This window comes from Rattus norvegicus, chromosome 8, assembly GCF_021556685.1.
Source record: "Rattus norvegicus strain SHRSP/BbbUtx chromosome 8, alternate assembly SHRSP_T2T, whole genome shotgun sequence".
NCBI lineage: Eukaryota > Metazoa > Chordata > Mammalia > Rodentia > Muridae > Rattus > Rattus norvegicus.
Window position 1 is genome coordinate 51,024,145 of NC_141541.1, and position 13,422 is coordinate 51,037,566.

Below are 13,422 nucleotides of genomic sequence, written 5' to 3' on the forward strand. Positions count from 1 at the left end.
TGAACTACTCCTCACTCCAGACATACGGGAGCCACTCCCCAAAGAAGCCATGGCAGACTGCAACAGCCAGGTCCCTCCCCTGTCACTCTGTTCACAAACACCTTCCCCCGGCTCCTCTCCCCACAGGCTGTCCACCGATTCATTTACTCGCCATTATTTTTTTAAGCCTCAAATTTTATTCGCAGTGGAGCACGAGTAATAAATACTAATACACTGTTTGCACTTGAATTAGCCTGCATGTCCAGGAACCACAGAGCTATTCGTCAAAGGCGGACATCCCACCCCACCTGCGCCTTTGTGGTCAGAGCATAGGCCCTTTCAAGGTCAGACTCTTAGGTGCATAGCAAGAATAAGGTGTGGAGGGCTCTAAGGACTCAGACAGTGTCCTCTGATTCCTAAGCGGGATGCAGACTTACCCAGAAGGATAGGCAATGTTAGGGAAAGCCCATAGACCTAGTCCTGACCTCTAAGCTCGTACCCAACAGGGAGCCTGAACGGGGAGCAGGCAGCTGGAGCTCAGTATGGCACTCCAAGGGAAAAAGGGCTGGGGCTGTGTCTGGAAGGGACTGGGATAGGACAGGGGAGAGCATCAGGAAAGCGTAACTCATAAGCATACCAGCAGAGGAGGGGAGATGGAGGCCGGGATTCCAAGCTGGAGGGACAAGCTGTGAAAAGATCCTGAGGCTACACTGGGAACCAGACACAGCGTTGCAGATGGGTTCTTGTCCATTGGATGCAATGGATGGGACCTCTCCATGAGAGGTTCGTGCCCTCAGCCAGCCTCCAGCCAAACAGGAATAACACACTGGGCATAAGCCTAAGACATAGACCACAATAAGCAAGCAAGATGTATGTGTGTTCTTGCTGAAGACCAGGGTCTGAGACTCCAAGAATGAAGGAAGAGGTAGCAGCAGGCCTCTCTGACCAAGTGAAGTGAGGCTGCCTTAGCTGGGAAAGGGGGACCCTTCTCCAGCATGGGGGCTCCCTTTTCCAACCTGCTCAGGACCCTGGAATCAATGCAGCTTCACGTGTGTGCCTTGCTAGCTGTTCATAAACACAGATACAATACCACCACCTCTCCCCAGACAAGGCCACACACCAAACGTGCCTTTGCATGAGTGTAAGAAAGGTAGGAAGCATTCTCCTCCTCGTCCGAGGCCCAGTCCTGCCCCCACCATCCCCAGGTGATCAGCTAGGGGGTCTATGAAGCCGTAAATCCCCAGTAGAGCTCTGAGGACATAGTGAGGAAACCCATACTTAGTGGCAGCAGCTCCCCCCAGCTCCCCTCCTCTGCTGGGATAAACTCTGCAGGTCTCCCTCCCTCACCTGGTGAGATTTGGCTAGAGGGTTGCAGCTGAGCACCCCTCCGGTGCCTACAGCCTCTTGTAGTCCTTTCCCCTCCCCAGTTCCAGAGACCTCCCCCTTCGCACTCCCTCCGAGCTCCTGCTTCTCACTACCTCCATACTGGAAGCCTCTCCAGCCAGGGAGCAGTGTAGGGACTCAAGACATCCCACTCTTTCCACGAAAGCTGCATGCCGCCGTGCAGGACCGACAGCCAGAACTTCAAAGATGACACAGATGTGGGGACAGATATCCAGTTAAACAAGTAAGGGGAGTCAAGGTGACCAACGCTGCCCAGCCAGGTGTCCTGCAGACTCCGCTGGGCCGAGAATGGCAGCTCTCTGGGGCAGGTCTGGCCTGGGTCACACACACCTCTGCTGTCTGCAGGGCTGGCTGGGTGGCTTTCAGCAAACTCCCAAACCTCAGTTTCCCCACCTGTGAATGTAGGTTGTTGCAGGCTGGGGTAAAAACACTGCATGTGCCCCACTGCAGAAAATGTTCAAAAACAAAAACCACCACCTTGTAATCTTCCCAATGTCCTCTCCTGTCTCCTCTCCAGGGTTCTGTCAGATGGCCAGACTTCGGCAATAAGGCCCTGGCTGTTACCTTCATTACAAGCACTGAAGTCTCAAGTTTTGAAACTGAAGTAGAAGGCAGGGGCGGAAAGCCCACCTAAGTGTCAAACCAGCTATTACGTGTTCATGCTAGTCATGCCCTAATCACAAAACAGAGTACGGCTAGCAACCCAATGGTCCCTGAGGGCCCCTCCAAGGGTACCTGCTGCCCTGGCTTCTCTTACCATTCTTCTTATATTTATATGAATAAAATCGCACCAAATGTACCGGATAAACTTTATGATTTAAGGAGCCTTTGTACAGATGTTGTCCTCTTTGTCCCTCCCACTGGCTTACCCTGGGCTGTAAGGTAAGCAAAGAGGGACTCTCCTGCCGTCTGCCCAGCCCTCTCCTGTCTCCTCACCCTTACACCAGACAGCTTCCTATGGATCCAGCCAGCCCCTCCCTAGGAAGCTAAATCCCCCCTTCCCACAGCTCTGCTGGCTCCTGGAAGTTCCTTCAGATTGTATAAAACCCAGCTAATTTAGATCGGCTTGTCTGGCCCTGCCCTGCCTATCCCAACCTGGACAGCACAGCCAAGCTGGGCTCAGATCCAATGTTTCTGTTATCTAGGTGGATTTATACACATCCTATAGTCTCTTTTCCATGTGGCTGGCTAGCCGTTGGGATCTGGCGGGGAAGAAGAGACTACATTCAGCTATGCAGGAGCGGGGTAGCGGGGCTGTGTCCTCTCTCTTTTCATGAAAGGTCATGTGGGAATAAGGCATGAGACCAATGATCCAGGAGACAGGGGAGCCTGTATGGAATCCTGATTCTCCAAGAGGGAAGTTTTCCCCCTCCTCATTCTGAGCCTCAGGTTTCCCCCATTTAGAGAAGAAACAAAGAATTCTGTGCTCAGGTCGGTTACCACAAGTGGATCTTTTCTTGCCCACGGAGCTCACACTAGACCACAGACTTTCTTCCATCCACCTTGCGCCTTCAATCCTCTTACATCAGTCAGCTGAATGGGCAAAGAAGGGGAACCTGTTCACGGCCCTGAGTAGTATCAGGAACATGGGCCACTGTCTACAGGAGAGTCCATGGTGCAGGCCCAGTAGGTTCAGGACAAGGTGGACACTAAATTAGAAGTCCTCCTAGATCCCTGTGCCTCCTGTCCCACACTGATGGGTCTTTTCCTAGGGCTCTTTTCCTCTGATGCCAAGTCCATGCACTGCCTATGACCTTCATATTAACCACGCAAGCTCTGTATCAATAAACTGGTGTGTGTGTGTATAGGTCCTACATCACCCCGGTCACTTGTACTTACACCCCCAGGTCTGGCTTCTGTTCCCAGAGTCTACTCCTCATGCATGGAAGCTGTGTACCCCACTCTGATCTACAATACAGCTGTCACCCCAAGCCTCCATCCAGTCCCCCATCACAGACTTCCTGGTGCCAGGATCAGATGGCCTGAGATCCAGGCAGCCCTGAGACCATCCATGTACTGGTTTATCTTACTCTGGGCTACACTAACATGAGGGTGACTGTGCCGTGTAAGACGAGGAAGGTGTTTTGAGATCTACACAGTGGACTCTTGACCCCAGGCATCTGTGTGCTGAAGGTCACCCGGGAACCCTCAGGCTCACTGAAAGTCCAGAGTCCCAGGATATAGTTCCTGTAGTTAGACACCTCCAAAGAAATCCCACCTCGATGCTCACTGACTACTGGCTCTCTGCTGGCCACACCCTCACTGTTGAGGACAGAATGCTGAGTGTACCCCACTTCTGTAGGGCCAGCAGGCAATCTGAGGGCATCCCTAAAGCATCCAAACACTGCCTGGCCTCTCCTTGCCAGCATGGCTATGCCCAGGTGGAGATGTTACTCCGTTCCTACACTCCTGGGGACTCTAGGCTCCAACAGACATCTCCAGCTCTTCAGAGAGACCCCTGGATAGGGAGGACACGCAGTGCTATAGCAAAGAAGGTGGCATTGCAGTCCAGCTGTGTGACCTTGGATGAGAGCCTGCAGGAGGACTAACGATGACACTGTGGGGTTGCTGGTGAGGGAGAACTTAGAGTAGCACTTCCAAACAGAGGCAGGGAACAAGAAAAACGGCAGAAACACTGACCCAGGATACAGGACAAAGGTCAGCTCTGTCCCCCAACCCCGTGTGCTCAAGGTCAAGCTCTGGACAGCTGAGTCGAGATGAGAGCCCACTGTGTCACTGGCTGACCCATCTTGCTGATGGATCCATCTTGCTGATGGACCAATTGCTTTGTTTGTGTCTGTGCACCTTGCCTGGCAGAGGCTGTTCTAGCCGATGTACCTGGACGACGGCAGCCTCTTCCTTTTCTGAAGGGAGGTGGGTGGTGCTGTTTTAGCTCAAATAGACTAGGTGAGCTTTCTCCCCTAGTTGTCCCAACCTGGGCTCTTAGATTTGGGCCATCTGAATTTGGGGATGGGCTGTGTGCAGCATCACCTGATTACCAAGAAGCTCACAGAGCAGTGGTCTTTCTGCCCTGAGACCTCAGGCCAACCAGATACCTAGAAGATTTGGCAGATAGCGGGACACGGTTTGTAGAAGCCTTGGAGTGTACCTGCCTGTCCCCACCATGTGCCCATAAACTTACAGTCACAAAAATGGATGCATGGCATCTGTGACACAGCCCTGAGGGAACAGGGATGGAGTAACTGCTGCCCCCATGAGGTAAGTATCAACCTTCAGTGTGCTTCAGGCCTCCTACTCCCCACGCCCACTGTCACCTTCTTGGCCTAGAGCTTTCAGTGTTTACACTGAATCCCCAGAGAGGTCAAAATAGGGTGCCAGGTTTGTTTCTTGCAAACTGGGAAACTTCACATCCCAGTGGGTTCCCAAGGAGGAGGTTGAATGAGGACCCGAAGCACAAAGACATGGTTGGGCAGAAGGTAAAACCTAGTAAATTTAGAAGTCATTTGCACCGACTGAGCATCCACAGTATGTCAGGCATTTGGAGTGGGGACGCATCACACCATCCACATTTACAACCACCCAGTAAGGCATCTTGGCTCCACGAAGACAAGGAGCATGGCCCAAGCTCTAATTTATACTCTGGCTCTATTCACCACTAGGTGTCACCTGAGGCAAGCGATGTACCTCTGGGTCTGCTCATAGGGAAGGGCACAGCAGCACCTACTTCTCAGGAACTGGAGGGGCAGCTCAGGACACCCTGCACCCAGAACAGCACCCGAGAGAGACACATGGGCACTTGATGACGGCTGCTCTCAGAAAACGAGGAGGGGACAGAGGCTGGAGAGCCAGCCACAGGAACCCAACCTCGAGATATTCCAGGAACCAGATCCTGTGGTCTGTTTAACCTACTGGCTTTCGGGTTTTCCCGGCAGTCGGACGAGCGTCACTGCCTGGCAAATGCTGCTTTATTCTGCCTAAGATTCTTGGCCTTTCGAGGAGCAGGTGTTCCCAAGGACCACTGTCTCACCCTTTTCCATCTCAGAACTCAGATGCTAAACTGGGACGAGAGTCCTGACCCTGACCCCACTTACCCTCAAATGATGTCGTGCTCACACCCTAGTTACTGACATCTGAGACGATGGTTCCTACCGGCTTTCTGAATCAGCTCTGTTGAGGCCCTAGACACATGGCTCCTTGGACCCTGGCACCCTCTTTTCTCAGTGTCTTATTCTAAATCCAGTCTAGACTCCATTGACTTAAAAAAATAATAAATTAAGAAAAAAGGACAGACAGACAGACAGACAGACAGACACACTCCACCACCACTCTCCCCACCCCAAAGAGCAGAACAGATCGTCCCTTTGGTATCCTCCCTACTCTACAGTAGTGGTCCCCAACCTGTGGGTCGCAACCCCAGCGGGGGCTGCATGTCAGATATCCTGCACAGCATATATTTACATTAAAATTCAAAACCCTAGCAAAATTACACTTATGAAGCAGCAAGGATATAATTTTATGGTTGGGGAGGGGTCACCACAACATGAGGGACTGCGTTAAAGGGTTCCAGCACTAGGAAGCTTGAGAACCACTCTCTGCTCTTCAGCCCTGAGTGGCAGGTTCTGAAATGAGAAAAAAAAAAAAGCAATCATCCTGCTAATGTGAAAAAGCGCGGCTACCACCAGGCACCTCCCTCACTGGCTGAGACTCCAGGAGCTGATTCAGCCTCTGTCCCCCCAATACCCCATTGCTGAATCTGGAAGAGAGTCAAGCAGGGTTTTTTTGTTGTTGTTTCCTGGTTTGGTTTGGTTTTGTTTCTTTTCCTCAACTACAACGCTAACCACTGTACTGTCGAGCCTCGAGGGAGGCATCCGGTCTCTGTAACCCCAAGAGAGCCATCAGAGGGCTGCCCCTCGCCTCCGCACCTGGAGAGCGGAATCAGTCTAGCTCTCTGCCTGGCTGCCTCATCTTCCGTCATCTGAAACTTTTCTTTTTTATTAAGTGCCCTGCAGCCGGCCGCTCACTTACACATCTTAACCTCCTCCGGACTATTGATTTCTCATTCTATTAAATCCTCCTCTTTAATGGTAGTCCTTAAACTCCTAGTCTAAACATGTATTTACTGCTAGTCACCTAATCTCAGGTCAGCGCTAGGACTTCTGGGCCCTGGAGGTGGGCTTCTTCTTATTTCCTCCTCGTCCCTAGCAATCATCCCTTCCCCATTCTCTGGGTGACAAGGGATACCCCAGCTTCCTTGTCAGTCTCTCCATAGACAAACAGTATCCTAAATGCAATCTAAAGGATGACGGTAGAACCACCTGGCCATCTTCCCACTGATAAAGCTGCTTCCTGAGGTGAGGAGGGGGACCGGCTGTGGAGGAGGAGATGGGACCTACGTGCGCGCTCGCAGTGACTTAGTATAGTCTTCTCACGGTCTTTCTAGTCCTGAACAGCCATTGGATACAGCCTTAGAGGTCTGCCAGCTTAGGGACCTGGCAATCCTTGCAACTATCACCCACACAAACAAGACCCCTTGGCTGGACACAGATAAGAGGAGTGGGTCACAAAATCAGGAAGTATGGTCTGAGTATTAAAGTTAGGACTGTCCCCTGAAGTCTTGGGGTGCCACAGCCTACACATTTTTCTCTGTGGCAAACACTTGTATCAGCCTGAGTCGAAGACCCTTAACTTGGACAAATATTTACGTGCACCTGCTCTGTCACGCTTGGGGACATCTCAGTGAGCCAAAGAAATACGGTGGCTCCTGGTGGCTCCTGCCCGCTCAGACAGAAACTCCACTTGGTCTCCAGGAAGCGACAGATACCGGGATGAGCTAGCGCTGGACTTGGGGTAAAGGTGTCATGAGGGGGCAGCAGAGTTGGCAGGAGGATGGGAGGTGGGATCCCAGAATCAGATCTGGTAGATGACAGTCCTCCGGCAGCCCGCGCCTGAGGCTCAGCTCTGCCTAGGACTGCTCAGTTGCTATCTAGGAACCTCGTTGAGCCACTAACCCAGTCGCCAAACGGTCCCCACAGTCTGGGCGAAAAGGGTCCCCTTCTGGCTTTCTTATCCCTAAAAACTGCGTTACTCTTCTTTCTGGGCTCCTGGGCTAGAAATCTTGAAGTTATCCCAACACTTCCTGTTCCTTCATCTGCCGGGACCAATCTGTCTGCGCGTTCTGCTGTGCCTTGGAAATGTCATTCAAGCTCCCCCTTTCTATTGCCATCGCCCCCGCTTAGCCCTCAACCCCTCTTTCAGCATGAGACTCTTGTGCCCAAGAATCTTTGACAAACTCTCCCAGCCTGCTGCGGTGGACTGAGTCTTTCTTCCCTCTGTTGGTCAGGGACTTCTCGGATTCAATTAAGTCTGTGCTCCTCCAATAGAAACCTAGGGGCGGACACGCCTTCCTCACCTGCACTGTCCAGTCTGCCCACTCGCCCTGTTCCCTTTCCCCTTGCTCTACTTTGCTCACTCTCCTTCCAGTAAAGCCTTCCTATCCCCGAGCCCCCTGCATGCACACATCTGCACACATCCATCTACACATACACATTAACAATCGACGGAGTTGTCATTTTAGCCAGAACAGGTGCCTAGGAGGCTTTCCACCCAAATCCTATCTGGGCAGAAAGAAGGGTGGATGGATCCCTGCCGAGCTAAGGGAACCCTGGAGTAGCCTAGGCTGCATGGAAGTGAATAGGGTATCCAGCGGTCCCTGCTTTCGAAACCAAATGCTGCCAGAGTGTAGGGAGGAAGCTGGAGTCTGAAGCTGTCATTGGTTCGCATCACAGGACAGAGCATGGGACTTGGTAGAGCCCCCCTCCCCCAGGGACTTCAGTCCTTGTTTGTAGAGACCCAAATGCTCCTCCTAACCCACAGGGCAGTCAGGTGATTGAGCCGAGGGAGCAGAGTTCTCAGCCAATACAATATTAAATTGATTCTCTCATTCCTTCCCATAATTTAGCCAGCCTGGCTCGGTGGTATAGTATTGTATCAGATGTATTTGTTTGTATCAGATTTGTTCAACATAAGGGGTCCTCTATTTTAGGTAGCAAACCGGTATGATTAAGTAACATACAGTTCTTACATCCCACTATGAACAGAGCCAGGTTACAGGGGCTGAAGGGTGGCCCTGCACTATTGGGGGAGGGAGAATGTGAACAGGTGTCAGGCAAAGGCTTCGCCCCTCAGGGATCCACTGTCTGGGTAGGAACATGGGCAAGGACAGGTTGTTCTCAACACCAGGCAGGACTAGTAGCTGACCCATCCCATCGAGAGAAAGAGGGGGAGGGGCCACACAGGTAATACATCCTAGATGCCCAACCTCAACTACCAAATCCTTCGGCAGCAGCCTTCTGGAGCAGAGCCTGTCCAGGTTTTACAGGTGAGGAAAGCAAGCCTTAGAGAAAGGTTAAGCAGCTCTGCCAAGGTCACACAGAAAACGTTGTGGGGATGGAAACTCAGATGTGTCTCTAGTTAGCAGCTAGAGCTTCTGCCCTTCTATGCTATGGAAGGTTCTAATGTCAGGAGGTTGTGCAGGGCTAGAAAGGAGAAAAGGTGTGAATGAGACCATATGGTGCCTGTGCTGAGGGGTAGACAGCACTCCTGAGGCCTTGGCATGACACGATGCTGGGACACACATGCAGAGGGCCTTCGATTCTAAGCAAAAACCTGTGGTCTGTATCCCACGGATGCTGAGGGCTTCTGAGATGCGGACCCACTTTGGAGACCAAAGTGGTCAGCAACACTGATGCTGGAGGGACTATAAATAAAAGGGTGAACAACGGGAAGCATACACTGGGAGGGGCTTTCTGGGCAGGCCAAAGCGAGGCAACAAGGACCTTCCCAAGAGCACTGGGTAAGTGTAGTTCTCTGAGCTTCAGTTCCTGTGGGTCACCCAATATGATGACTCTTGGCTGTTGGCAGACACAGCGAATGCCACTAAGGCTGAAGTGAGCCTCCTATGCAGCCATCAGAGGCCTGCAGAAGTCTGTCACTGAGAAGGGATGAGTTCTCTGTGGCAGAACAAGCCTGCCTCTTCCAGGTACAAAGCACAGCTACCCTCCTCCTCAGCCACTCCAGCCTCCTGCTGGGCTCTCGTCCCCCCCACTCCCCCCACCAGGCCTGATTACCCTTTTCCCATCTCTGGGGAAAGTCCCTAGGGAGCTGCTGGATCCCCTGCATCTTCTCTGGAACAATCCACTTCCCTCCATCACACCAAAGTTCTTTGCATTCTAAGGGAGCCCAGACTGGGAAGCTTTAGAACAAACTTTCAGAGCTGGGAAAGAAAGCTTCAGTGAAGATTGAGATGTTTAGAGGAAAGGGTGGGGGAGAGACATGAAAACTCAACTCCCCCCTCCATCAAACCTACTCTCTCCCCACTGCTAGAGCCAACCCTGCCTCCAGGTCTCAAGTGACAAGTCCAGGAAAACAGGGGGTGGAGCTGAATAGAGACACAAGGCTGGTGGGCAAGCCCGGGCCACAAGAAAGAAGCATAATCTGGAAAATTAAACAAACCCAGACACTGTAACGTGTGCATATTAGATTAACTCTCTAAAGGGTCACGACCTTGAGGAACACATCCAGCCAGTGAGGAAAATAATAAACCTGATTAACAATGAAGCATGAGCCACTGCCTCCTCAAATAAAGGCAGCCCGAGGAGGCCCAGTGGAATTCCAGAGGCTTCCTTCCCGGACAGAGCTGCAACACAGCCGACCTCTCCAGCCCCTTGCCACCACTAGGACAGTCCAGGACTAGGGCAAGACAGGATTGCTACCTCCCAAGCCACACCCCTGCAGCTCTGCCCCCAGGGGAATTCAAGGCTAGCTTTTCCAAGCGCTCCCGAAAGGGACACTACCACCAGAGGACCCATGGGAGCCAAAAAGAAGGTAGTTCTCTTTGTCCCTGGCAGGGCTCAATCTTCTTGGCCAATCCTCAGCCCTCCTGCCCTGGTCTCAAGAGGTACCTACTTGCCAGGCACAGTAGCCAGGCCCAGCCAGAGTTCCCCTCCTCTTTCCAGACAACCCAGGCCCCTGGGAGACATGCCCAGAAGAGCCACTGGAGGGAGGCAGGGAGGTGGCACCGCGTGGCATCACCAGACAACAGCACCAGGAGGAAGATGGCAGCATCAAGTACAGATGCCAAGAACCATACAGCCCAAGGTCCAAGTGGGGACTAGCTCAGCCTGCATAGCCTGGCACTGCCAGGCAACCTGGCCAGCGGGCCCTGTCTATCCCTTCGGTCGCGCCTTCCCCCACCCCAAAGCCCTCGGCCAACTCTCCCCAGGCTCCACCTCCTCCCTCACTTTCCTCAGCTCCAGGGAGCCGGGGGAGGGAGGCACAGGTGCTCTTGGCGCCTTGGACAAACCCCCTGTCCCAGCCGTCACCAGGGCGCCCTCCACCCGCAGCTAGGTCCGAGCCACTCTGGCTCTGCCGGGTCCTCACTAAAGAACATCTCCTGAGCTCCCCTCCCCCTCCACCTAGCCCCTTCCCCCTCCATCGCCCAATGCAGGTCTCCAGAGTTTTTCCCTCACTTCCCACTCGGGTGAAGTAGGGTGGGATGGCTAAGAGGCCCATTAGTCGCAAGAAGGAGGGTCATTTCTGATAGGACGCTGGCTTGGCCCAAAGCAAGACGGCGTGCAGGGTTGGGGGTGTGGTGGTGGCCGGAGTCCAGGGCCCGAGCAGGGGTGGTCAAGACAGATGGCAAAGAGGGAAGGGGGAAGGGGGCTCAGAAGCCGGGCTGGTCTGACGGAGGACTGGAGCGGGGAAGAGCGGCCCGCAGGGAGAAGCCGAGGGTGACGAGGCGGGGTAGGATCGCCAGTGTCGGGAAGGGGCCGTCATCCCTGCAGGGGGCAGAGGCTGGGCTGGGAGTTGGACTAGGAAGAGGGAAGGGAGGATCACAGCGGGAGGACCGGAGCGGAGAAGAGGAGGCGCAGGGGAAAGCAGGCAGGGATGGAGACTAGAGGAAGTACGGGGCAAGGTGGCGGGGACTCAGCGGAGAATCCGGGGTCGCAGGCATCAGAGTGCAGGGGACTGGGCAGCTGGAGGCGGGAGCGGAGCCAGGCAGGGTGCGGGCCGCGGCCCGGAGGGAGCTAGCGGCGGAGACGTCAGAAGTCGGGGTGCGGCGCAGCCCCGGGGGGCCCGGGGGGACAGCGCAGGGCGCCGGCCGGGGGCGGCGCGGGGGCCGTTGCCCTTACCTGGGCGGCTCCGCACTCCGGGCGCCGAGCAGGGGACCCGACGTTGCTCAGCCGGCGGCCCGGCTGTTGTTTTCCCTTTTTTTTTTTCTTTTTTTTTTTTTCTTCCGCAGCGGCGGCGGCGGCGGCTCCAGCTCGATCCGCCAGCAGCCGAAGGCAGAGTCTGTGTCCGGCTGCGAGCGAGCCGGGAGCGGGCAGCGCGGGAGGCGCGCGGAGAGGCGCTGGGGCGCCGCCCGGCGGGCAGCGCGGGAACTGCGGCGGTCCCGCAAGCGGCCGGCCGAGGAGGGGGCGTCCCTTCGGGGCCGCGGCCGTCAGTGTCTCCGCTCGCTGGAGGAGCCTTTAGCTGGGGACCGGGACCTAGGTAGCCGGGCGGCGGGGCAGCGGGGGATCGAACAGCCCGGGTCAAACTTGCAGCTTCCCTAATCGGGCAGAGCGGGAGGCGGCTGGGCGGGGATGGGGCTCCGGGTGGGCGCTGCAGAGGACTGACCCCCAAGTGAGGGTCTGGGGCACACTTCACCACCCAGCGCCAAGGGGCAGCCTGCCCGGGTCCGCAGGAGTTATTAGCTTGGCCCGCTTCGGTGGGCGAACGGCGACTCCTGGTGGCGTTTTAGGGACCAGAGCTAGGGAAGAGGTGTAGAGACTGCGGCCTCCTCTGCGAAGCTTTGCTTTAACCAAGACCACAGCGTTTCAGGAGGCTGAAGAACCACAGCTCACGTTTGGTAGTCCACTGGTTTATGCACACAGACCTCCTAGGAGAAGTTGTCGCTTTGTGCCACACATAAAGAAACCTCCGCCAGGAAAGGTGAAAATCCCAGCGTTCACCAGGAGCAGGGGCAGGAGCAAGAGAGAACCAAGCTTCTTGGTTTGAGGTTCAGGGATCATTTGGCTACATCATAGTAACCTTCAAAGGGAGGCTAGAGAAGGAGAGGACAGAGGACTAGGAGGCCTCGGGGACAAGTGACTTCTTCAAACCTATTAACTTCTCATTTCAAACGCAGAGTCTCAGCCTTGGACAAACCCAGAAATCATCCAAGCCAGCCTCTCAATCTTCTTCCCTCTGCCCTCACACCTGCGTGCCCTAAAGTCCCTGCAAAGGCTTGTTGTAGACATACTTGGTTGGTTCTTGGGCCTGGAAGGGCAATACACTACAGGATATTTGCTGACACTCCCTATGCTGTGCGGGGAGGGCAGCAAAGCAGGACTAGTCTTGAGTTACCTGCTGGGAGGGAGGGATGTGGTTGCAAGCGCATGCTTTCCATTCTCTGATTCCAGACTGGGCTTTATGAGTCCTCCATTGGCACAGGATTGGCCGTACTAGACAGGAGGAGTTCATTTTGGATAAGACTCCATTTCTTCAGTCCAGTATTTTTTTTTAAACACTTATTCCGTGTCAAGACTACACCATTTATTCAAGTGTCATTTCCAAAGGCTTTCACATCAGCTTGGCCAGGTAGATGGCAAGGTGAACCTAATCCTGTCTTCTGAATGAGTTTAAGGTGGCCTGTGGACTATTCCCATCCTGAGGTGAATGCAGTGCCTTTCCCTGCCTTGGAATGTTAGAACTTGTTTGCGTGAGCAGGAGGACAGTAGCGTATGCAGTACCTGCCCTGGGCTGACAGCAGTGAAGGCATCCCTGTGACCAAGATAAGATACTTCACAGTCCCTGGATTTCCTGTTCCCTCTCTAAAAACAAGGGAGGATGACTGGGTGATAGCTGGTGACTTCCAACTGACATGCATGGTTCTTAGTCTATTGGAAGAATTTAACAACAGCACAACCATAGAGGGTTAAGAGTTAGGCCTGGGAAGCTCATTCTATGAGCCAAGGAAGGTGTGAGGGACTGGTCTTTGGCATAGCTCCACAGGTAAGCTGTGACCTTGTGAAAATTCCA

General features: G+C 54.0%; 1 protein-coding gene across 3 annotated transcripts in view; it reads right to left on the bottom strand.

Annotated features, from left to right (window-relative positions):
* Grik4 (glutamate ionotropic receptor kainate type subunit 4) overlaps positions 1-11,723 on the bottom strand; it is a 432,817-nt gene extending 421,094 nt beyond the window's left edge. For 2 of the 3 annotated variants that reach the window (XM_087560413.1, XM_087560412.1), the window contains exon 1: positions 11,535-11,723. The gene's annotated coding sequence lies outside the window, so the exon portion shown is untranslated. 3 annotated transcript variants of the gene reach the window in all.
* Positions 11,724-13,422: the final 1,699 nt, after the last annotated feature.